Below are 19,279 nucleotides of genomic sequence, written 5' to 3' on the forward strand. Positions count from 1 at the left end.
AGGTGTATGGAGCAAAGCTGCATGTGTACAAGGTTTATGGAGTGGAGCCATGTGTGTACAAGGTGTACAGAGCGTGGCCACGTGCGTAAAAGGTGTACGGGGTAGAGCCGCATGTGTACGAGGTTTACGGAGAGGAACTGTGTGTACTGAGTGGAACCTTGTGTGTGCGAGGCATAAAAAGCGGAACCGTGTGTGTATGAGGTGTGCGGAGCCATACGTGTACAAGGTGTATGGTGGGGGGCATCCATACATCCCAGCGGGACAGTCCCGATTTTGAGAGAGAGTCTGCCCCTCTACCTCGGCCGGAAGCTTACTTTTCCCACGGACACAGGAATACACGGCAGAGCCCCAAGGTGCACTTTAAAATTCGCACATGACGTTCCACCGGAAGTGACGTGCTAGAAGCTGACCGGAAATGAGGGAATTTCGGGAGGAGATTGTGACGGAACCATGGAGGCACTTTCAGGGAATACTTCAGATCCATCATCGTGTCCTCCGACAGCGCGGACAGCGGGATTGCCTTGGACTCGGGGATGCCGGCCATGTGAGCAGATCATGATATGTCCTACATCGGGAGGCTCAGGTGAGCACTACAGTGGGAGCCGGGCTGCTATAGCATCTTTACAGAATCTTTCTTTCTTTCTCTCTCTGTTCTTTCTCTCTGTTCTTTCTTTCCCCTCTTTATCTCTCTCTCGCCTTTCTTTCCCCTCTTTCTCTCTCTAATCTTTCTTTTTCTCTCTGCTTTTTCTTTCTCTCTCTGTTCTTCCTTTCTTTCTCTCTCTCTTCTTCCTTTCTTTCTCTGTTCTTTCTTTCTCTATCTGTTCTCTCTTTCCTCTCATTCTTTCTTTCTCTCGCTCTGTTCTTTCTCTCCTCTCTTTCTCTCTCTGTTCTCTCTCTCTCTGTTATCTTTCTTTCCCATCTTTCGCTTTACTTTTGTATCAAAGTACTTCTGGCAGTTATAACATGGATGAATGTGACACGCATCTCTATTCTCTTCATACAGGTAACCAGCTTTTCCAATCTCTGCTCTGAATCCACTCCTGTGTCTCCATTCAATGTCAGCAAGCAGTTAATCCTGAATGCTATCTATGTGTTTTCAACTCTGCAAGCTTATATCTGGTAACCAGCTTTTCCAATCTCTGCTCTGAATCCACTCCTGTGTCTCCATTCAATGTCAGCAAGCAGTTAATCCTGAATGCTATCTATGTGTTTTCAACTCTGCAAGCTTATATCTGGTAACCAGCTTTTCCAATCTCTGCTCTGAATCCACTCCTGTGTCTCCATTCAATGTCAGCAAGCAGTTAATCCTGAATGCTATCTATGTGTTTTCAACTCTGCAAGCTTATATCTGGTAACCAGCTTTTCCAATCTCTGCTCTGAATCCACTCCTGTGTCTCCATTCAATGTCAGCAAGCAGTTAATCCTGAATGCTATCTATGTGTTTTCAACTCTGCAAGCTTATATCTGGTAACCAGCTTTTCCAATCTCTGCTCTGAATCCACTCCTGTGTCTCCATTCAATGTCAGCAAGCAGTTAATCCTGAATGCTATCTATGTGTTTTCAACTCTGCAAGCTTATATCTGGTATATAGTTTTTTCAACTTACTCTGCTTGTCCCCTTATGTTGTGAGGTCAAGAAACTTTTCAAAGTGTTTATGATCCATGTAGTGCTGGACATGTGTTTATTTGACCACAACATTTTATTGGGTCCTGGTGTCTCAATTTAGTGTGATTGATTAACGAGAAGAGAGAGAGCCACAAAAAAAAAAAAAAAAAAAAAAAAAAAAAAAACAGCCTCAACCTCCTATATATTCAGACCTAGCTAGGGGGAGCATTTATGCAGGGGTGGCATTTATGCACATGTAATCTAAGTACATGTATCAAAGTACTTCTGGCAGTTATAACATGGCAGATAGACAGGGCAAGAGACAGGTAAGACATTTATATACATCTACTCTCTGTACATTTGAAGGACAACAAATATATACCATATGCATTTGTGTAATGTATATCCTTGCCGCTGCATTCACACACATCCACCGCCCTGGCATTAACTCACCACACTCCATCCATATTGGCCCCTCGCTTCTTTCCTCTCCTTTGTATAGCACTCATGCTCTTTTCACATTGTTAAATTGCACAGATCCAGCCTGTCCCACCATTCAACACCAGAGACGCTCTCACAAATCACTTAACCATCTGCTCACTCTTTCTATCCTCCTTCTCCTAGTTGCAGGAGACATTGCTCCCAACCCTGGTCCCCCATGTTATAGAAAGTCAAACCCCCCCACTGCTACACTCAGTAACCCCTCTAATCTTATTAATATTCCCTGCATGCCATCTGTCTCTCTTAATTGTGCACTTTGGAATTCTCGCTCAGTGTGTAACAAACTCTCCTTCATTCATGACTTCTTCCTTTCTAATTCTCTTAACCTTCTGGCTCTTACTGAAACCTGGATCCAGCAGTCAGATACTACCGCTGCTGCTGCTCTTTCATACGGGGGGCTACACTTCTCTCATACCCCAAGATCAGACAATAGAGCTGGTGGAGGCGTTGGTCTGCTCCTATCACCAAAATGTACATTTCAGGTTATCCCTCAAGTACCCTCACTTGTCTTCCCTTCTTTTGAGGTCCATGCCGTCAGACTCTACACCCCCTTCTCCATGCGAGTGGCGGTGGTGTATCGTCCTCCCGGCCCCTCCCATCAGTTCCTGGATCATTTTGCCACTTGGCTTCCACATTTTCTCTCCTGTGACATCCCTACCCTCATCATGGGAGATTTCAACATCCCCATTGCTCTTCCCCTCTCCCCATCTGCTACTCACCTTTTATCTCTAACCTCCTCATTTGGCCTTTCGCAGCTTACTAATTCTCCAATGCATGAAGACGGAAACTCCCTCGACTTGGTCTTCTCTCGGCTTTGTGCAGTGGATGATTTTGCAAACTCCCCTCTCCCGCTCTCTGACCACAATCTTCTTTCATTCTCTATAAAGAACTGCCAGGCTGCTCAGGTCACCCCCACTGTCCAGACTTATAGAAACATACAGGCCATTAACACCCAGAAACTTCTGAAGAACTTGCAGTCTTCATTGGCCCCTATCTCCTCCCTCTCATGTCCTGATTCTGCATTGAAGCATTACAATGAAACACTTCAAACTGCCCTGGATGAATTTGCACCCCCTATAAATAGAACACCACAACGCAGACGGCGACAACCCTGGCACACGGTGCAAACACGTTTCCTGCAGCGGTGCTCCAGGTGCGCCGAACGTCTGTGGAGAAAATCCAATCTACACGAAGATTTCATCCATTTTAAGTTTATGCTTAGAACATACAACACTGCCCTTCACCTCTCCAAACAAACCTATTTCAACACCCTCATCACCTCACTGTCCAATAACCCGAAACGTCTCTTTGACACTTTTCATTTCCTACTCAATCCAAGAGTACAGGCCCCAACCACGGAGCTCCGAGCTGACGATCTGGCCACTTACTTCAAAGAAAAAATTGACCAGATCCGACAGGAAATTATCTCCAAATCCCCTCATACCATGCACTGTCCTCCCTCCCCCACTGCATCTAACTCACTCTCTGATTTTGAACCAGTCACAGAAGAAGAAGTAAGCAGGCTCCTTGCATCTTCTCGCCCAACTACTTGCACCAGTGACCCATTTCCGTCACATCTCCTCCAGTCCCTTTCCCCTGCTGTCACCCCTCACCTAACTAAAATATTTAACCTCTCTCTCTCTTCTGGTATTTTTCCCTCCTCATTTAAGCATGCCATCATACATCCACTACTTAAAAAACCATCCCTCGACCAAAACTGTGCCGCTAACTATAGACCTGTCTCTAATCTTCCCTTCATCTCTAAACTCCTGGAACGCCTGGTCCACTCCCGTCTTATCCGCTATCTCTCAGAAAACTCTGTTCTCGACCCTCTCCAATCCGGTTTCCGCTCTTTACACTCCACTGAAACTGCCCTCACTAAAGTCTCTAATGATCTGCTAACAGCTAAAACAAATGGTCATTACTCCATGCTAATTCTCTTGGATCTCTCTGCAGCATTCGACACTGTGGATCATCAGCTCCTCCTCACTATGCTCCATTCCATTGGCCTCAAGGACACCGTTCTCTCCTGGTTCTCCTCCTATCTCTCCGACCGCTCCTTTACTGTTTCTTTTGCCGGTTCCTCCTCCTCTCACCTTCCCCTTACTGTTGGGGTTCCTCAAGGATCGGTTCTAGGCCCCCTCCTCTTCTCCTTGTACACTGCCCCTATTGGTCAAACAATCAGTAGATTTGGTTTCCATTACCATCTCTATGCTGATGACACCCAATTATACGCTTCTTCTCCTGACATCACGCCAGCCTTTCTAGAAAACACTGGCGATTGTCTAAACGCTGTGTCTAATATCATGTCCTCACTATATCTGAAACTGAACCTGTCAAAGACTGAACTCCTTGTGTTTCCTCCCGCTACTAATGTACCTACACCCGACATTGCCATTTCCGTCTGTGGTTCCACTATTACTCCCCAGCAACATGCCCGCTGTCTTGGGGTCATACTTGATTCCGAGCTTTCCTTTGCCCCCCACATTCGATCACTGGCTCGCTCTTGTCATCTGCACCTCAAAAACATTTCTAGAATTCGACCTTTTCTTACTTTTGACTCTGCAAAAACTCTTACTGTTTCTCTTATTCATTCTCGTCTCGACTATTGTAACTCTCTTCTAATCGGTCTCCCTCTTACAAAACTCTCCCCTCTCCAATCTGTCTTGAATGCTGCAGCCAGGATCATATTCCTCACCAATCGTTACACCGATGCCTCTACCTTGTGCCAGTCATTACACTGGCTACCCATCCACTCCAGAATTCAGTATAAACTTATTACCCTCACCCACAAAGCCCTCCATGGCTCAGCACCACCCTACATCTCCTCCCTTGTTTCAGTATACCACCCTACCCGCGCCCTCCGTTCTGCTGATGACCTGAGGTTAGTATCCTCAATAGTCAGAACCTCCCACTCCCGTCTCCAAGACTTTACACGTGCCGCGCCAATTCTTTGGAATGCACTTCCCAGGTCAATACGATTAGTCCCCAATCCCCACAATTTTAAGCGTGTCCTGAAAACGCATTTATTCAGACTGGCCTATCGCCTCAACACATTAACCTAACCTATCCCTGTGTGGCAGAGCCAAAAGTTTTACCATAACCAGGTTCCCAGCATCATGTTCCCACATGCTTTATGCATCCATTAGCCCTTTGTGTCTGTACTGTTACACACTTAACATTATGGCTGGTCCATACAATCAGGGCAACTGTTACCACCCACCTTTTGTGTCTACCTCTTTCCTCATAGACTGTAAGCTTGCGAGCAGGACCCTCATTCCTCTTGGTATTTGTTATAATCTACTGTATGTGATTATTGTTATGCTGTAATGTCTATTGTCTGTACAAATCCCCTCTGAAATGTAAAGTGCTGCGGAATATGTCGGCGCTATAAAAATAAAATTTATTATTATTATTATTATTATTATTATTCTCTGTTCTTTCTTTGTTTCTCCTATTTCTTTCTCTCTCTCTCTGTTCTTTCTTTCCCCTCTTTCTTTCTCTCTCTGTTTTTTATTTATTTCCCCTCCCTTTCTCTCTCCCTCTCTGTTCTTTCTTTCGCCTCTTTCTTTTTTTCTCTCTCTCTGTTCTTTTTCTTTCTCTCTGTTCTTTCTTTCTTTCCTGCAGTGTGGCCCTGTGCCAGGCCTATTATTGCCATTAGTGATCCTTGTTCTGGATACTTCTGTGTTGTTCTTGTATGTGCGTGTGATAGTGCTGACATCCTTGTGTTTGGACACCTTTCTTTTCTATTTACCTAAATCAAAATGTCCACTATTGTACTCAGTTTTACAATATAGATATAAAAATTTACTTTGTGTGCGGGGGGGGGGGGCATCATTTTGCTGTTCGCCTCAGGCATCAGAGAAGCTAGGTTCACCCCTACGAACATCATGAAACATGGTTTGATGATTATTCTATTCAACCACAAATAATAAAGCCTCTATTATTAAAGAAATAAAACACATTGGTGATGACACCAGAGTTGAAGAGGCACAAACCATTCAACTACAGGTCAAGATGGACATCACATTCCAGATTCCTAGAACCATCTGAGAACTATAACAATTTTATGCAGTACTCTACACAGCCTCGAGCTGACCTTTTACAATGCAATCACTGACAGATGGAGGTTTTGATGGTTAATATGTCTACCTGCATTAGTGTCACCTAACTGGCTTTGCAAGGTAAAATGATGTGACTGTTGTTATTCTTCCAGAGACACAACTGTGATTTTAACACTCGCTGATCTAAGGTATCAGCTCCTCCCAAAAAAAAATATACAAATATATTACATCAAATAAATATAAAAATTATCATCATAGTTTATTGGGCACACCGGCTATTGTTTACATTGACTCACGAGCCTGTCACATATACCAATATCAAAAAGTCTGATCAGCACCTGCAAAAAGAACAAGGCAAGTGTGAACAAGCGCAAGCTGAGAAGATCAAGTTAATAAAGCTAAGAAAAAACAGCTGTACTCTGAAATGCTATAATACAGTGGGTACAGAAAGTATTCAGACCCCTTTAAATTTTTCACTCTTTGTTTCATTGCAGCCATTTGGTAAATTTCAAAAAGTTCATTTTTTCCTCATTAATGTACACTCTGCACCCCATCTTGACTGAAAAAACTGAAATGTAGAAAGCCTACAATTTTAAGGGCTGGCTGTTGGACGAATTGGCCAATTTGTGGACTATGTACCTTCATTTGTAATGTATTTTATATAGCAGTAATGCAGTTCCAATTTCATATATTCAATGTTTACATATTACAGCGTTACAGATTGCAGCTGTTTTTTCTTAGCTTCAGGGTACTGTCACACTTAGCGATGCACCAGCGATCCCGACCAGCGATATGACGCGGTCAGGATTGCTGGTACATCGCTAAGTGGTCGCTAGTGAGCTGCCACACAGGCAGATCTCACCAGCGACATCGCTGGGGACGGGGGTCGCTACTTACCTGTCAGACGAGGCGATCCTGCGTCCTCCCGCCCGGCTCCACGCGTCGCTCGTCGTCACAGCAGGAAGCTGACGACAAGAAACGGTCCTGCCTGTTCTCGCGCGATCAGCGATAAGCAGCGGGGGAGCCGGTCATAGGTAAGTATCACACACAGCGATATCGCTAGCAATATCGCTGCTGCGTCACAAGTTATAGCGATATTGCTAGCGATATCTCTTAGTGTGACATGCCCTTTACTATCACATATACTGTACAACTCATAGCCACAACACACTTGTTAAAATAAAAAAGTGATAAAGTGTACCCCAAACATTTCCTGTAATCTAAAAAAACAAAATTCGATAGTTCTCACCCTCTCTGGGTCCAGCACTATCCCTCCATCTCAGCTCTAAGTGTTTTGGCTGCAGTTGCGACATCACATGAACAACTCATATCACAATTGCAACCAATCACCTAGCTCAGGGCCTCAGCCGATGTATATGGTACGCGCCAATGAGTTCAATCATTGGCTGCAGCGGTGATGTGAGCTATTGATGTTACATCACACCTGCAGCCAAAACACTGAGACAGGAGCAGTGGCGGAGAGCTAACGCTGGGCTGGGAGGATTGGATCTATCCACTTTTGTTATTTTACATGACAGTAAACGTTTGTAGTCAACATTTCTAACGGTGAAAAACCCCTTTAAACACGATCCTAAACTTCCAATCAAGGGATTATAATGGATAGAAAAGAGTAAAGGCAAATATTTGACTTTATTCACATGTCAGAGCTGTTAGTAGGGGGCTGCAGTGGAACACACAGAGCTACAGGCACCCCGAGTGACATGGTGCTAGGTGTGATGCTGTTTTCCAAGGATCATCTAGAAGCAATGCTTTTAGGTGAGATGTGCCTCTATAATAGCAATTATAAGGTGCATACTACTCTTTCTTCATAAGTACTAAGGTAGTGTTCCAATTTTGGTGATCCTCAGGGGCAGGAAGGCTTAGACACAGAGCCTAAGGCAGCAAAATAGCATTCATTCTCTATAGATCGCTGCCTGCAAGAGTGATTTGGATTAATAGTAATTGAACATAATGTAATTTTCTAATTCATTAGCCCAGGGGCGGACACTGACAGCTTGGGGCCCCTGTGCAAGAAATGTGCCTGGACCCCTCCTTTTATATATATATATATATACACTGTATATATGTGTATATATATATATATATATATATATATATATACAGTGGGGAAAAAAAGTATTTAGTCAGTCAGCAATAGTGCAAGTTCCACCACTTAAAAAGATGAGAGGCGTCTGTAATTTACATCATAGGTAGACCTCAACTATGGGAGACATACTGAGAAAAAAAAATCCAGAAAATCACATTGTCTGTTTTTTTTTCATTTATTTGCATATTATGGTGGAAAATAAGTATTTGGTCAGAAACAAAATTTCATCTCAATACTTTGTGATATATCCTTTGTTGGCAATGACAGAGGTCAAACGTTTTCTGTAAGTCTTCACAAGGTTGCCACACACTGTTGTTGGTATGTTGGCCCATTCCTCCATGCAGATTTCCTCTAGAGCAGTGATGTTTTTGGCTTTTCGCTTGGCAACACGGACTTTCAACTCCCTCCAACGGTTTTCTATAGGGTTGAGATCTGGAGACTGGCTAGGCCACTCCAGGACCTTGAAATGCTTCTTACGAAGCCACTCCTTCGTTGCCCTGGCGGTGTGCTTTGGATCATTGTCATGTTGAAAGACCCAGCCACGATTCATCTTCAATGCCCTTGCTGATGGAAGGAGGTTTGCACTCAAAATCTCACGATACATGGCCCCATTCATTCTTTCATGTACCCGGATCAGTCGTCCTGGCCCCTTTGCAGAGAAACAGCCCCAAAGCATGATGTTTCAACCACCATGCTTTACAGTAGGTATGGTGTTTGATGGATGCAACTCAGTATTCTTTTTCCTCCAAACACGACAAGTTGTGTTTCTACCAAACAGTTCCAGTTTGGTTTCATCAGACCATAGGACATTCTCCCAAAACTCCTCTGGATCATCCAAATGCTCTCTAGCAAACTTCAGATGGGCCCGGACATGTACAGGCTTAAGCAGTGGGACACGTCTGGCACTGCAGGATCTGAGTCCATGGTGGCGTAGTGTGTTACTTATGGTAGGCCTTGTTACATTGGTCCCAGCTCTCTGCAGTTCATTCACTAGGTCCCCCCGCGTGGTTCTGGGATTTTTGCTCACCGTTCTTGTGATCATTCTGACCCCACGGGGTGGGATTTTGCGTGGAGCACCAGATCGAGGGAGGTCTTGTATGTCTTCCATTTTCTAATTATTGCTCCCACAGTTGATTTCTTCACTCCAAGCTGGTTGGCTATTGCAGATTCAGTCTTTCCAGCCTGGTGCAGGGCTACAATTTTGTTTCTGGTGTCCTTTGACAGCTCTTTGGTCTTCACCATAGTGGAGTTTGGAGTCAGACTGTTTGAGGGTGTGCACAGGTGTCTTTTTATACTGATAACAAGTTTAAACAGGTGCCATTACTACAGGTAATGAGTGGAGGAAATAGGAGACACTTAAAGAAGAAGTTACAGGTCTGTGAGAGCCAGAAATCTTGATTGCTTGTTTCTGACCAAATACTTATTTTCCACCATAATATGCAAATAAAATGAAAAAAAAACAGACAATGTGATTTTCTGGATTTTTTTTTCTCAGTTTGTCTCCCATAGTTGAGGTCTACCTATGATGTAAATTACACACGCCTCTAATCTTTTTAAGTGGTGGAACTTGCACTATTGCTGACTGACTAAATACTTTTTTTCCCCACTGTATATATATATATCTAAACACACATACATATATATATATTACATAGTCTCCTTTATTATGTATATTGCCGTCCCTTATTATACAGTGCCCTTTCTTGTTATGTACAGCACCATCCCTTACATCTACTGGAAAAGCTGATGGACTGGTCGTCTGGTCACCGGCATCAGCAGTCATTTTATATCTAACAAGAGAGGGGACTATGTAATAAAAGAGGGCGCTGTGAATAACAAAAATAACAAGAATACACTATGTAAGAGACAGCACTGTACATAAAAGCAGAGGATGCTATATAATAAGGGACAGCACCATATATACCTAGAGAGGATGGTACATAATAAGGGATGGTGTTATACATAATAAAAGAGGAAACTAAACTGTGTTCCAAATTATTATGCAAAAAGAGTTTAGGAGTGATAAGGTTAGAATTTTTTTTGTTTGTCATTTAAACTCATTGATGGTGATGTGTGTGAGGGCTCTTTATATCACTGAAAGCAATTGCAGATACCTGTGCAAATTAGTTTGGCAAGTGTGTCCAAATAAAGGCAAGACTACTTAAGAAGGCTGTTCCACATTATTAAGCAGCCTACATTTTTTGCCAAAATGGGAAAGTGGATAGAGGTGGTCGACAAGATGGCTTACGCACAGCTGCAAACCTCTGAAGGACCCTGCATCTTGTTGTCGGCTGCTGAGAAGCAACAAATTGTGGAGTATTTAGGTCAAGGCATGACTACAATCAACATTGCCAAGACACTTCATCGTGATCATCGCACAATCAAGAAGTATGTAGCTGATTCCCAGCACACACGTGTGCGTGCTGATAAGGAAAAATTGAGGACTCTTTCCAACAGGCAATTGCGTCAGGTTAAAAGAGCAGCTGCAAAAATGCCTTGTCATAGCAGCAGACAAGTTTTCGAAGCTGCTGGGGACTCCAACGTCCCCCGAACAACAAGATGCAGGGTCCTTCAGAGGTTTGCAGCTGTGCGTAAGCCATCTTGTCGACCACCTCTATCCACTGCACACAAGCAGAAACAGCTCCAGTGGGCCAAACGATACGGTGCCAACAAGGAGGAGGAGTATTGTTTTGGGCTGAAATCATGGGGAGAGAGATTGTCGGCCCCTTTAGGATCCCTGAAGGGGTAAAGATGAACTCCATAATCTATGTGGAGTTTCTAAAACAGCACTTCCTGCCATGGTTCAAGAGGAAGAACCGTGCTTTCTGCAGCAAGATTATTTTCATGCATGATAATGCACCGTCTCATGCTGCAAATAACACATCTGCATCTCTGACTGCTATGGGCATAAAAGAGGACAAACTTATGATGTGGCCACCATCTTCCCCTGACCTCAACCCCATTGAGAACCTCTGGAGCATCATCAAAAGGAGTGTCTATGATGGCGGGAGGCAGTTCACATCTAAGTAACAGCTCTGGGAGGGTATTCTGTCCACATGCAAAACAATTGAAGCACAAACTATCCAAAAACTGACAAATTCAATGGACGAAGGAGTTCAGAAGCTTCGTTTGAACAAGGGGTCCTATGTTCAAATGTAACATCACCTAGAATAAAGTTTTGACTTGAAAACTGTTTGATTTCATTTTGTAATAAGCTGATAATGCTTATAATTTCACAATTGACCATTTTTTGTTCAAAATAAAAAGGTTGAAAACTCTGCTGTGCATAATAATTTGGAACATGCATTTTGAGTGTTTATTATTTTTAAAAATATACTGTTTTCATAGGCAGTTTGTTCAAAAACATTGCAATTATACTAGAATAGTAGATGACTGGAAAATAACAATGACTGCAATCCATATAGGTAATTTAGAGAAAAGATGAGGAAATATTTTTGGCATAATAATTTGGAACACAGTGTATGTTACTAAGGATGGTGTTGTACATAATAAGTGAGTACACTATATACTAAGGGACTATGTTATACATAATAAGTACACTATACTAAGGGACTGTGTTAAACATAATAAGTGAGTACACTAAAGTATATACTTGTTAAGAGTGGCGGAAGGCACTAAATAAAAAATATAAATAAAGTGCCTTCGCCACTCGGGGTCCACCGTGCGGTAGGTATAGAACCGCTGCTAGAGGGTAGCAGAGCACTATGGCGGAAATGAGCACAGGGTTCAATGTCACCCAGGTGCAACAAGCAGTCTCTGTTGTAGGCACAGAGCTGCTATAACCAATAATGAATTAAGTAACGCTGAGCCTGTTAGCAGCACAGAGACTCAGCGGCACACACACGGTAGTTGGTCACCGGAGTAGTTAAATATACAGGCACTATCTCCGAAGGACCTACCGTAGTACTTGTGTGGGAAGCGTCGCAACCGCGGACGCACTAATTGGCTGCAACTGCAGCGCGGCGAAGAAGATGCTGCAGAGAGGCACCGCTAACAACGCAGGTGCGGTGACAGGCGCTAGCAGGTGTTGCTGTGGAGCAAGGCGCGCTGGCGCAATTACTGGCTAAAGCACATTCCCTCACACATGTGTATTATCAGAGGGTAGGGGTTTCCAATGAGTCATTCACCAGATCATGCATCCATCAACAAACACACAGCAGCAAGTAAGACTATACTAGCGCATGGCGGAACAGCCATGCACACTTTTTATAGCGAACGGGACCTTCTGGAAGTCTCCAGAACCCTGAGCAGAACCAATGGAATCAGGAGCAGGACCTGAGCACCTGACTCCTGAACACCAATGGGAGATCGTCCCAAGAGCATGCTGAGAGAACAGAATGAAGGACTTAGCCTCTGGAGAGAGTTGCTGCAAAGCAATCTCCTCTGCAATCTCTTCTGCAGTGGACAAAGAGCAGGAGACTGCAGAATGTGAGGGTCTAGATTCCTGCATAGTCAGGGCAGAAATCTGACTCCTAACAATACTGCAGGACTGTGCTATACATAAGTGGGTACACTATATACTAAGGGACTATGCTGTACATAATAAGTGAGTACACTATATATTAAGGGACTGTGCTATGTATAGTAAGTGAGTACACTATATATTAAGGGGCTGTGTTAGACAAAATAAGCGATAATAACGTTTTCCTCCACCTCTCCCTGTTCCTAAGTCCATTATAAATCCCCCTTCCTCCCATCCCAATCCTCCACTTTCTCATTGTCTTCCTCCCCCCGCAACCCATGATTGTCCTCTCCCCACCCCCATCATTGCTGTTAGGGTCGGCGGAACGCACCAGATATAAATAATAGGAGGTGCGTTCGCCGCCCGGGGTCCACCGTGCGGTAGATGACAAGACCGCTGCTGGACAATGGCAGATACGCTAAAGGTGCGGTACAGCGCTCGGGTTAACGTCACCCGAGAGCTTAGGATCGGCTCTGTTTAGACACAGAGACGCCGAACATAAATAAAAGACAGACGCTGGCCCTGTTAGCCTCACAGGAAACCAGCGGGTGGCGTTGCAGCCGCAATCGCCAATAGATACTGCTACTGCAGCGCAGCGGTAAGGATAGCCGCAGAACGACGGTGCCGGAGGAGCCGGACACCAACGGACGCTAGTGTAGGTGTGGTAAGCACAGTGGCATGTAGCTTGCCACAACCTGGCGCTGACTAAACCAACATACTGTCACCATCCGTAATGTCAGAGGGAAGGGGTTTCATAATAAGTCAGTCACCAGTCCATGCATCCATCACCATACACACATATCAATCTGAGTCTACACTAGCGCATGGCCGAGCCGCCATGCAGGCTTTTTATAGCCATGCGCTTCCGGGACCTTCCAGTACCCTGGAAGTTAGGAACATCAGTTAGGAACGGATCCGCTTGTCCGCCTTTTTGGCGGATTTTAACTGACACCAAAAACTGAAGTGTGAAAGAGGCCTTAGTACAAAATCAACAGGCAAACAACGGGGAACAGAACCGGGTCAGAACCATATAAACAAGCTATAGCAACAAACAGGCACACAGGGGTCAGCACACTAGGCCAAAAGCAAAAGTATAACTGGCAGGGATTGAAGCTTCCCAGTGGTTTAAGAAGCTCTCCCAGAACCAGAAAGAGACCACAATCATTAATCCCAGGTGTGCAGGTCAAAACCTGCACCGAGCTCCAGACATTAACCTCAGGTGTGCAGCTCAAAAACCTGCACTGAGATCATGACCGGCAGGATGGGGGTCCATCAGGGGCATAACCCCACAGCTTGTGTAATGTCAGTCAGGCACTGAAGTGAGACTTTTGGCGTAGCGCACGGAGGCTCACACCACTTGACAGAATCTCCAGATTCATGAACAGGAGTGCAACTCTTCAAGAATCAGGAATATATGAGCTCAGCACGCCCCATCATCAAGACTGGTATGAATACCTCCCTGTAGGCATTTACCCCAATTCATCAAAGCAATTTTACCAGAATTTTGGAATACATTGCTTAGAAAAGTTGCAAACATTTTGTCAACTCAAAGTGGTGCAAAAATAGTGCTACTTTTGGAGTTTTTATATCAGTTTCTGTCAGCTCTGCCAAAATGAATGGAGTGGAGGTGGGATGGGAATGCAACATCTTCTCAAATTCATGGTAATCTGGCATTCCTCACTCCAAAAATCTTACTCTTGTCAGGAAATGAAGTAAGGTTTCTGGTTTTGCGCATTGAGGCGCCCACCATTGGATAGATACTCCTGATTCACTAAGAGTCTAATGCTTCTTTTTGAATCAGAAGCGTCTCACTCCTACACTTCCACTCATCAAGACCGCTGAGAAAATCATCATTCTTGATTAATCAGGGCCACAGTCTTTAGGAAAAGGAAAACCCCTCCACAAACTCTCCACAAAAGGAGCCTTTCCTGTATAAAATAAAATGTGGCTACTTGTTTCCTTTCCTAGAGCCATTATCAGTTGAACTTGATGGACATGTGTCTTTTACCAACCGTATTAACAATCTAGTTATATATGCACTTAGGAATTGACACACTATTTCCCCTGAAGGGCTTTTATATAAATAAATCTTACTTATTGAAAAATTCAGCAAATTATTCTATACTAGAAGAAATGTAAAAATATCCAGCAAAGGATACTATTTATAAAAAAAAGGTTATGTTTGCTGTAAACATTATTATTTATTGATTACAGTATATTAACCCCTTAGTGACCGCCAATACGTCTTTTAACTAACCTGAGATATAAGAGAATATCATCCCCATACAGGTGACAATCCATCAGCTGTCAACTGTATACTATAGCTGACAACTTGCTGTATCATAAACGATCAGTGTTGTCACCATCCATATCTGTTTAACCCCTTAGTTGCTGCTGTCAAAAGCGACTACATCAAATAAATGGTTAAAAGATTGTGGGGGCTTCCGCTTTAATCTAATTGACACACTGAGATCATGATTGTGGTCCTGATGTTTGCCATAGCAGTTCATGGCCAAATAGCGGCCTTAGAGTCTCCCGGCTATAGCGGTCAGTTCAGAAGTTAGCGACATTTAGGTGGTAAACAAACACTTTTTCATTCCTGCTATACCACTTTGCATTAATTCCTGAAAATCACATGAAGGGTTAATAAACTACCTGACAGCAGTTTTCAATATGTCATGGGGTGCTGTTTTTAAAAAGGTACCACGTTTGGGGTTTTCCAGTATATAGGACCCCCAAAGTCACCGCAAACCTGGATAGGTCCCTCAAAAAAATAAATTTTGTAAATTTCCTTGAAAAAATGAAAAATTACTGCTACATTTTTAAACCTTCTAAAATGCGAACAAAATAAGTTAGCGTTTTAAAAATGGTGCTGATGTAAGGCAGAAATGTGGGAAATTTTATTTTTTAATGTTGTTCTGTGGTATGACTATCTGGATTAAAGGGATAATCATTCAAAGTTTGAAAATTGCATTTTTTTTTTACATTTTTGTCAAGTTTCTGATATTTTTTTTTATAAATAAAGTAAAAACTTGTCAACCTAAATTTACCATTATCATAAATTATAATGTGTCACGAAAAAAAAATCTCAAGATAATTGGGATTTGTTGAAGCGTTCCAGAGTTATCACCACATAAAGTGACATTGGTCAGAATTAAAAAAAAATTGGTCCCGTCACTAAGGGGTTAAAATATTGATTAGACAAAAGAGAATAAAGAACAACAATCTCCAGAACATTGATAACTGAGCAGTGCATACACTATTGCAAAAATCGGTCAAACTAGTATGAATGTACTGTATATAGTTTTTATAAATAATGGACACAATGGTCAGAGGCGTACTGTACTGTATATACAGAAATACAAATCAATGTCACAGGTAAATGTTCTAATAGTGGTGCAGATTGCTAAGCTATCACGTAATTAAGGTCCCCAACATGTGTTTCGCATCTTTTGTGTCTCGCTTCCTCAGGGAATCACTATTTTAAAAATCTTATCTTGCTGTCAGTGAATGTGAACCTTCTTGTTTACACTCAGAGGCTGAAAACTTGTTCTAGCCAAGTTTCAGTTGTGTGCGCTGATATACTGTATTTCATCAGTTAAACTTTTGGACATAAGAAATAATATTTATATTCAGTAGTAGAATATTGATATCTTTGTGAAATTGAAACCCAAAGTTCAAAGACTGACCTGTTCAATTGAACTGACGCTAAATTGATACCCCCCATCATACAAACTTTCCAATATTCTTTTATATTATGTTAATTATAAAAGCTATATACAGGTAAAAGCTCAGACAATAAGCCATCCACTTGCATTATTACCGCACTATTAGATCTAGGCAGCTCTGATAGGCTAACATGGCTGGGAACCGGTTATTTAGCACCATAAATAAATAATGAGTGTCAGGCCGGTCATTAGTAACATCTATTATTATTACTAATAAGTTCCACTTAAGGTAAAAAGTAAAAGCTAAGAAAGAAAAACACTAGTGACATCAAATGATGGGATTAAGGGATCACCTAAAACAATAGGGAGAGTATTTAAGTAGAAGTTATGCCATCGGTTACATTGGAATTAATGCAATAATTAGGCTACAGAAGACACCCATAAATGTCAATGTAAATGTTGTGGGGTGGTACTCACAGCTCCCGTACTCCACAGGGCTCTTCTCAGGGGCTGCTGGAAAACAACAAGAAATCATTAGCTACCGGTTAACATTCCTCTGTTAATGTCAAGCAACACAAGAACTGCCCATACTAATACAGATAGCTCATGACTTCACAGGATGGTCAATATTAGGCATCAGATCATAATGTGGGCGAACTGGACCCTTGGCAATGAGGGGGTAAGCCCTAGCAATAGGCAGCAAAGCAGTGGGAGTGTACAGGAACTAGAGAGTGATCCTCAAACAGGTTCTGGAGGGCGGTGCTGCAGACAGTAAGAAATCAGCACCACCTGCACTTGCCGAAATACTACCTGTGGAACAACTCCACCCCCCAGAGCGACCTTCACATACCTGTGACACATACACACAGCCTCACATCAAAACTACACCTTCATTAGCTCCTCTCACAGTGTAGCACAACATAATGTGAGCAGATCTAAAGTAAGCACTGGTCCTGAGAGTACACAGACATAGCGTTCCCCTAATGTTAGCGCCATGGTGTATAATACTGGTAATCCGCATGGTTCAGGCTGAACGCCAATTATTGGGCACCTGTGCTGCTTCTCTTGCCCTTCCCAAACATGGGCTAAACGTTCCCTAAATGTCTGAAAAGTGGACACTGCAAGTAACGTGCAGCTGACTCACATGACACCTGTGTTTTTGAGATATGTGCATTGGTACCTCATCTTATGCTTTTTGAAGAGATTGTCCTCTTTGGATAATACCCTTTTGTCAAAACGATCTCCTGACAATAAATTGATCACAAGGTGTTTCACTCCTCGCACCCCACAAAGATCAGCTATAATCTGGAGGTGAACCCCGTAACAACTATTCAGATTCCTCAAAGGGAAAGAGAAGCATAAGCGTATACTCCTGACCTGGCTTATGGATGGGGATCTTGACCAGAGTACGGGGGTCTTCTAGTCAAGATCCCCATCCATAAGCCAGATCATGATTTTAGCCTCTTGCTTCTCTTTCCCTCTTTCCCCCATTTTTTATCCTAGGAATTCCTTAATAGTACATCTGAAAATACGTGTTCTAAACAAGATAGAGTACAGCATAATCATTATTTACAGAAACAGGGCTAGAAATAGTGATCCTGACTGGCAGCAGTTTTCTTCTTTTCTTTTATTTGCTTTTCCTGTTATTTTTATTTTTTCATTTATTTCACACATTGTGTCCTTCATAGGGAGAAAATGGAAATATTTTTTTTCTCTCTAATTTCCTCTGTAAGGCTATGTGCCCACGCTAGCATTTTTAAACGCTCAGGAAAAGCATCCCCTTCCCAGAAAACGTGCGTCTTTTTTCCGCGCAATTCTTGTGTGTTTTTTTTTGACACGCGTTTTCTGGGAATATTGGGGGGAAGGCTAAAAACGCTGAGCAATGCGGGAATTAATGAGCATGCTGCGTTTTTAGCCGCTAAGCGATTCCTGAGCGGTTAAAAACGCATGCATTGGCACAAAAAGCCAAAATCGCATGCTAATTAATTTGAAGAATCTTGTAAGCGTTTATGTGCACAAACACGCAGATGGCAGACCTGCGTGTATACGCACATGCGGAGCGTCTTTATAGACCGCAGCATGTCTATTTATCTTGCGCACACGCTCAGTCTCTGCAAGAGAAATAGCACTGTCCTATGTATAGCATGCAGTGATTCTACATGTGTTCAGTGAACACATGCGGAATCACTGTGCGTACAAAAGGGGGCAGCGCTTTGGGTGGGGTGGGTGTCTTGCTTATTAGCTTCAGTTACAGGGCAAATTCAACCTCTTGACTGCACTTCAGTACTGATCTGGGTCTAATAGGAACCAGGAGCTCCTGCTTCACTTGGTGATCACTTGATCGTTGCAGATTACTATGTGTTGCTGGTTACTATGCAGTGACGTTTTTGAACGTCACTGCAGAGTAAAATGTGGATGTTTTAGTCTATGAGCAATGCAAAAGGTTTGCTACCTGTGCTTCATTTATTTTGGTTCTTTTCTTCTGATGTGTTTGGAACATCTTATCTTGTCTCATTGTTTTGGATACTGTAACTAACCAAATGAAAACTAAACAGCTATCTGCCTATTGATGCAGAGAATAAAGGGAATCTGTCAGTAGGATCAACCTTCCTTAACTGTCTATATGGGTATGTACCGTAGGTCATAAGAAGCTGAATACAATAATACCTCGATATGTGCGATCCAATGTGTTTCGGTTGAGAAATCCATGTCTTTTTTTATAACTGTAGTTTTTATTGTTTTTTCTTTCTTAAAGTTTAATATGTAAGAAATACATTACAAACACATAATATAAGAATGAGCATCAGTGTGTATAAAATACTTGAAATCTAAACTACAGAACCCTTATTGC

At 42.7% G+C, this 19,279-nt stretch overlaps 1 protein-coding gene across 9 annotated transcripts in view; it reads right to left on the reverse strand.

Annotated features, from left to right (window-relative positions):
• EPB41L1 (erythrocyte membrane protein band 4.1 like 1) overlaps positions 1-19,279 on the reverse strand; it is a 166,930-nt gene that overhangs the window by 81,794 nt on the left and 65,857 nt on the right. For 7 of the 9 annotated variants that reach the window (XM_073555305.1, XM_073555309.1, XM_073555308.1 and 4 more), the window contains exon 2: positions 16,906-16,941. The exons of 1 other annotated variant lie outside the window; for it this stretch is intronic. The gene's annotated coding sequence lies outside the window, so the exon portion shown is untranslated. The remainder of the gene's footprint in view (positions 1-16,905; positions 16,942-19,279) is intronic. One more of the 9 variants, XM_073555306.1, reaches the window with a different exon arrangement.

The sequence above is a fragment of the Dendrobates tinctorius genome, unplaced genomic scaffold (assembly GCF_039654945.1).
Source record: "Dendrobates tinctorius isolate UK_male_01 unplaced genomic scaffold, ASM3965494v1 ptg000223l, whole genome shotgun sequence".
NCBI lineage: Eukaryota > Metazoa > Chordata > Amphibia > Anura > Dendrobatidae > Dendrobates > Dendrobates tinctorius.